This window comes from Belonocnema kinseyi, chromosome 5 (assembly GCF_010883055.1).
Source record: "Belonocnema kinseyi isolate 2016_QV_RU_SX_M_011 chromosome 5, B_treatae_v1, whole genome shotgun sequence".
In the NCBI taxonomy this organism is placed as follows: domain Eukaryota; kingdom Metazoa; phylum Arthropoda; class Insecta; order Hymenoptera; family Cynipidae; genus Belonocnema; species Belonocnema kinseyi.
This window is the reverse complement of record NC_046661.1, coordinates 68,919,072-68,926,584: the sequence shown is the minus strand read 5'-3', so window position 1 is coordinate 68,926,584 and position 7,513 is coordinate 68,919,072. Positions and strand designations below refer to the sequence as shown.

Here is a 7,513-nt window from a genome sequence, read left to right as displayed (position 1 = left end):
ATCAAATACCTTCTGTAATTCAAACCCCTCATACACTACAGTCATAAAGTGAAGCTGAACATTTTTTTTAATTTGACATTAAAGAAGGTTCTCAAATCACCTATACGGCCTTGACGATTACATTCTCTTCGTGATAATCGCGCTTCGCGCTCAACAGTTCGATTACACATGTTCTATTTTTTTGAAATTGTGGGTTAATCGAAAAATTCGGCTAGAATAGTTTTGAAATATATTTTGTATCTAGTGAAAATTTTTAATGAAATCTTTGGATCTAAGAAAAAAATAATTTTTTCTAGTTTTTGAAATTTTTCAAATTTTTGAAAAGTATATAACTTCTCTAATTTTCATCAAAATTAAAAATGTTATTCGGATCATTTGCAAGTATTTTACCCATCTATAAGAAACTTTGATTTTTTAATTTTGGTTGGAAATGTCTGATTAACGAACCTTCATTTTGGAGACCTTCAGGAGTGTATGCAATGCAAACTCTATTGGACAAATCCTTCAAAAGTTAGCGTGGCTACAACATTCAGGTAACCATAATACAGACATACAGACAGACACCGACAAAATTTTATGATTTTCAGATTTTGTGCGTGTCGAAACGTAAATATCCGTTAAAAACCAGAGATCGAAAACTTGGACGATTACATTACAATCTCATTAATGAGAATGTAAAAATAACAACTCCGAATCGTACAGGGAATTTTTTTTAAGTTTACGTACGGAGAATCTTTGTGTGTTAAATTTTACAGAACTTAGTTCGGTAAACGGAGGACATTACGGCATTTTATTAAAATTTCACTTTCAGTCATGTAAAATGAAATAGTAATATTTGATATGAAAAATTAAAAATATTATTATTGATATAAATTCATTATAATTTAATTCGCGATTCAATAAGAGATAATGCAACAAGATAATAAAGATTACCTGACAGTTGGGTAAAATGATATGTAGATTACATAGCTAAAATGAGCCCAACTGTTAGGTACAGTTTCAATCAAAGAAAACAAATTCTACTACACCCACACGTACACATTTAATGCAATTTATAAGTATATTGTTGGTACATATACACAATTTAAATTAAACAATTGAGCTGCCAGATCGAATAAGGATATATAAATTTATTTCGCCGGGAGTGGGAAGGCCCCTGGAAGCTTTCAAAAACATTTTCGAATGTAGAATTTCATTGTGCATCTTTTTTCCCCTTAGCAAAAAGGTGAAGCTTTTTTAGTTTTCCTAATTAAAGCCACAACACTGGCGTTTAAAATCAATAAATTTTAATTTGTTTTTCACTTCAACTCGTGCTCAGTCAGTCAGTTTTTCGGATTTTCAATAAAATATTCAGGGAATATAGCTCGAAATGTCCGTCGACTGATAGATCAATTAGGAGTTCAACAATCTATTTTTTTCAAATTGTTAATTTTTTTCTGATGCGTGGCGCTTATCGGACCTCTCTAACTTTCAGGGCGGCGTCAAAAATAAAAACTAATCAAGCAATCAGGTAGTATCAAAGTATTATGCATAAAGAAATAGTAGTGCGTAATGTAAACTAATTTATTCATTTAATATTACGTCAAAAAATATTAATATTATGCCAAGAAAAACTAACGCTCTATTACAACAGGAATTAAAAGCAAATGTACTTTCTCGATCTTTCACTTTTTTCAATTCCACGAATATGAAACATTGAAAAATTTTTAAATTACTTTTGCTATAGCAGTCTAAGGATATTTCGAATTTACTTAGAAAACTAAAAAAGCTACAACTTTTTGCCTGGTTTTTTGAAAGCCTTCAGGGGTCTTCCCACTTCATTTTAAGAACGAATTATATAAACAAATGCACATTTTGTGCTTTTTCAAGCAAAACTAAGTCGTTTTTTTCTTTTGACCTTGCTGAAATTATATTTTGAATGAAGTTTAATGAAAACATTTTGAAATGCATTAATATTTTTTTTATTTTATGCACAAATTATACATAAAAAATGCACATTTTAGGCGTTTTCGAGAAAAAATAAATCGTTATTTCATCTGATCTTGCTGAAATCATATAAAAAAGTGTAGCTATGCATTAATATTTGTTTATTTTACGAACAGATTATATAAAAAAAGCATATTTTGTGTTTTTTCAAGCAAAAAAAAATCGCATTTTTCTTACACCATGCTGAAATTATAATTCGAATGATGTTTGATGAAAAAATTGTCCTATGCATTTATATTTTTCATTTTATGAACAAATTATACATATAGAAATACACCTTTGGGTGTTTTCAAGCAAAATCAAATTTTTTTTCATTTCACCTTGCTTCGTTTGAAGTAATGCAAAGTAAACTGGAAAGTAAATTGGGGGGGGGGGGGATTGACACAGTGGAACAGTTTTGCGTTTCAAATTAAAGCTAAACACAATTCTCATTCGCAATTGTTTCAATAAAATGCTAGAGCGTTTACACGTACTTTACAATAAAAAGCGAGGGGCTATTCACTTCGAAGTCCGCTGAAGTCAACGTAACGTTATTTTAACAATGTCGTGCGACTTCAATCGTACTGTCGTGGCTTTGTTTTAGTCTAGTTTTTGAATTCGTTAGTTGTACTGTACATTGCAGCGTGACATCCTTTTCGATTATTTGTATACCACTCGATCTCGACCTAGATGGCTTCGTTCTGACTTCCTAGTGACCCGACACTGACTTCCTACTAACTTCGTACTGACTGGGCACTGACTTCGCACGACGCTACGCTCATCTTTGCTGACTCACTACGACTACGACTTCAAGTATAGTTTTACGTTCGAAACATTAGACTTCAGAGAGAGCCCCTCGATAAAAAGTTTGTATGAATAGAACATTTAAAAGAATTTAACCATTTTAATTTACATTTTTATTTATAAATTTATTTTTAAAACTGAAATTTTAACTATTTCATTTTTAATTAAAAATTTAGCTTTTTCACTTAAATTAAAAATTCAACTACTAGGTTGCAAATTTATGTTTCTGATCAAAAATTCTGGATTTTAGTTTGAAAGAAGGTGGGTTGAAAGTTAAACTATGTTGTAGAAAATTCGTTTTTCTTCAATAAAAAATAATTTTTCTCCCTGGAAATTAAAGTATCATATGTTGATGAAAATGCATTTTTTTGTAGAAAAAGAAGAGAAGGGAACAATAATCAATTAATTATTCTTTCAAAAGTAATTCTTATAAATAATATTAATATTGATAAAACATTTCACAATTTTGTTGAAAGTCCGTTTATTTTAGGTGAAATTTTCCTTACTAACTGAACATTTAGGTAATAACTTTAAAGAGTAATCATTGTAGCCAAAAAGTAGTCTCTTCAAAAGAATCATCTTTAGCTTTTTATTTAGAGCATTACTACTATAAAAATAGTTAATCGACTTTGCCAAATGAAAGTCTAAAAATGAATTTGACCCATACATCCATTATAGCGGGAAATTAAAAAAGCTATGAGTGAATGCCAGCCTGCAGATGATGAAAAATCGGAAATAGAGGTAATGATTCCACTGCAGACAATGCTGAATAAAACTGCAGAAAGTTTGTGTGACAGTGTTACTTCGAAGTGGGAACACAAAAATATACGTAGTTTAAAACTCATAGTTACGTTAGGATTTGATAGTTCGTCATAGCACACAAACAACAATCAAAGGTGTAAAAATTCTGATACAAAAATTCCGAATGCTCAGCAATCTGTATTCGATATTAGCATAAGTCATTGACACATTGACATTGCATAAGTCAATACACAAACTATCCGTCTTTGTCATTCTTTAAGAATAGCAATTGAAAAAGAGGATGATTCTGCAACTGCATACATTCCAGACAATTTTTTATGGAAAATGTCTTAATACCATTGCCCAACAGCTCATTAATTTGGTGATTTGCAGAAGACGAGTTTACTCCAAATAACTAACCTTTGAAATGTGGTTTTGGTTTAGTCCATGAAGAGATTAAAGCTTTTGAACAATTGCTTTACATTTTATAAATAGAAAAAACATTTGATGTTAGGATGTGAGAAAATCTTCAAAAGGTATTTTATTTCTTAAACTTTTAAACTATCTCACACGAACTAAGCAACTTGAATACAAATAAATTTAAAAATCTATAATTATTAAATAATAATTAATAACAATTATTTCGATGGGTTCTAAGAATATGAAGCTATCTTTCTGCTACGGATAAGAATCAGGCTAACTTCATTTAGCTAAGTTTTCAGGAGGAATAAATAACCTATTATTTTCCAAAACATTTCTTACGAATTCAAAACTCCAGTATTTTGTATTACAGTTTATAACGAAACGATAGCATATTGTTCGTAGAAACCATCGATTTGATCAATGATAATTTATTAGATTATCATCAAACTGATAATTAAATGCAAATAATAGTCAGATATTTCAACATAATCAAATTTTCAACAATGTATGAATTTTTATTGATCATTGTTAATTTTTGCAGATTTTTGGACTAAGCAAAAAAATTAAAGGGATGAAACACTGTCCTCCAAAGACTTCGAAAGGCGTTGACAAGCGTCATCTCCAACGCTAAAGATTGGGATGGAGGTAGGACCGAACGGATTAAGGCGGCCAAGGAAATAATTTTATTAAAAATTACGTAAGTACCTCATAAGTAACTAAATAGATTCTTCTAGATTTCCTAGTCAGTTTCACACTCGAAGCAGCATTACGTTCCTCAGTAGTACCTGAGAAGACTCCTAGTTGGGTGCTAACCAGACGTAAGGCAAAAACTGACTAGAAACTTGTATAAAACAAGGACCAATTTCTACTAGGGTAGGGGTTCGGCTTGATCAAATGCTACAAGGGCACGGCACGACAAATGCGGGCAATCTTGTAAGAAGATGTTTCCTATAAGAAGAAAAGAATAGGGAAAAATTAATATTTTCAGATTTAAACGAAAGAGTGAGCATTATTTAATTTTTTTGAATGTGCTAATTTGACATCGGAAGAAGTGGCTAACGAAAGAATAGGTTTATCTCCGAAACCCAATTCTTTTCTATTTCCTTAACGATTGAAACTTGGTGTTGTATGCCATGCAAAGCCATCATATATTCTATTTTTTTATTCCTCTTAATCCGATCAGTAGACATACCTCTCATGGTTATTTTTAATTTCATACAAAATATGTGCACTTACCATAGTTTCTATTCCTCCGTGTGCAACGTAAGTTTGGATATTTCAATTTTTTGTCTGCCATAAGGGTAAAGTCATTTTAATTATAATATTTTGTATTGTATAAACAAATTATAGATTTAATAATATAATAAATACTAGTAATTTCATTTCATACTCTCTAAATTTGAAATAGTGAAAATTTCACTAATTGAATTAGTAATTTAATAATTCACTGCTGAAATAGTGATTTTTTTGGCTTCTCACTATTGAATTAGTGAAGTGGAGATCGAAGCCGTGAACATAGCTAATGGTGGACTCGCGCCAACCCGCGCTCACGTCTCGTTTGCATCTTTTTCATCGTTTACATTTGTCAGATTGCATCATTTTTCTTTCTACGAGCGTAACAAAATTTTAAACACAGGTTAGCAATATTTTTCAGTTTATTATACTTTCGTGTAGTTTCCCAGTGAATAGTGTCCTTATTATGTGGCGATATGTATATCGAGACAAAAACGTTTGCTACAGAAAATGAGCGCTGTGTTCGTTTTGAGGTTACGAAATTCAGCTTTCCATTCATTTCTATAGAAATAAAGGGAAAGCTGAATTGAGATTTTTCTTTAGTAAATACAGTATCAACATAAATTAATTTAATTTTTAAATATACATTATAGTTTACGTCTATAACTTGTCTTGTAATATAGTTTACTGTTGGGGTTATTAGTTGACTCCAGAAAATATTTTATTTAAATATTCATGCCAATTTTAAGTGGCGTGGTGTATTGTTATTGATGATTTTAAATGAATTTATTATTAGGTATTGGTTACCCTAAGGTATATGCGTCATCCACACCGATATGTCCAATGAGTTTTAGGAGTACGACAGCCTAACTGCGGAAGAGTTAGCCAAATCGTTAAGAGAGGATCAGGATGTCATGATTGATTTTGACTACTTAATAAGTAATTTTCCACTATTTAATAGTAGATACTTTAGCTCTCAAACCCACTATTTGCTTAGTAAAATTTCACTAATTTGTAGTGACCTACTTCTCGCTAATCCAATTAGTGAAATTTTACTATCAAATAATGAAATTTCACTGATTCAGATTTAGAGAGTAATGTTGTGTAAGGCAGACAACATTTATTTATCTTCAAACAGAATTATAAAAATATTCTTTGACAATACTAAAAATTATTTCTATTAACATAATTATTTTATATTTACAACTGAAATTTGTCTGAATCGATTCACAGGACTAGGTTTTGCGTCTTTAAAGTGACATTATTCTCTTTCTTTCTATTCTTTCTTTTTCATTCCTTCATTTTTTAATTCCTCTCAATACGCTTCCATTAAATTCTTTTAAGTCGATTAAAAATAATAGATTTTGCTTTTTTCTACTCTTTGGTGGAACGTTCGATGAAGGAAAATTCGCGTATTAATAGGAATTCAGATTCTGAATTTTTCTCAATTCTTATCTTCTTACCGGGTATCTAAAATTTAGAGCTTTTTGCGGAGGCATTAGAAATGGATACGCATTTGGCTCGCAATAATTCTGGAGTATTATCGGCATTCAAATATAAAAACCAATTATTGGGCCCATTTTTATTTTTGCATTCTCAGTCATAAATTCTGAACGTAACATAAATAAAAATTCCAAAGCATTAGATGTTCAGTTGGAAAACATATTGTCTGCATTACGAATTATTCCTTGGGGTAAGAATGAATCCCTAGTTGCATAAATGATTAAAACATGGATGCCAGATAGCCAGAAAGTTTTATTTGCCAATGGTTATTATTCAGAGGATGCAAATGAATTCAGACATAAGCTGTATTCCCATCGCGCGCGGCTCGCTGCGCTCGCAAATTTGAGCGCACCTAGGGCGCGCGACCGTTGGTTCTTACGCTTCGCGCTCGATAATATATTTATCTCGCGCTCAATAATGTATTTACCTCGCGCTATGCGCTCGATCTTTCTGCATAGACTTTTTGAAACTAAAGGTGAGAATATCGATAACAGTAATTTCGTGATTGTGAATTCTCTTTTTTGTTAAAGCTCCTTCGGCTTTAACGAACACATTCTCATCACGCATCTCGTGCTTCGCACTCGAGTTTATCCCTGAAATTTCATAGCATTCCCATAAATGTATATTATTATAATTCGTAACTTGCATTGGTATTAAAACAGACGAAGTTTCATAATCCCGTTTAAAAAAAATGCGCTACCTTTTAAAAAATTTTTGTTATTAAACGTTTTATTGCAGCTTTTGTCGTTTTTCCATAAACTGAATTTGCTCATTTCCGATGTTTTTTTATGATTTAAACTTTACACATACGGTCTACTGAGCAACCTTAACGTTTTTTAACTTC

The 7,513-nt window shown here is 31.2% G+C and overlaps 1 protein-coding gene across 4 annotated transcripts in view; it reads right to left on the bottom strand.

The window, feature by feature from the left end:
* The window catches only part of LOC117172435 (steroid hormone receptor ERR1), a 281,691-nt gene that overhangs the window by 216,039 nt on the left and 58,139 nt on the right, over positions 1-7,513 (bottom strand). The window lies entirely within an intron of this gene.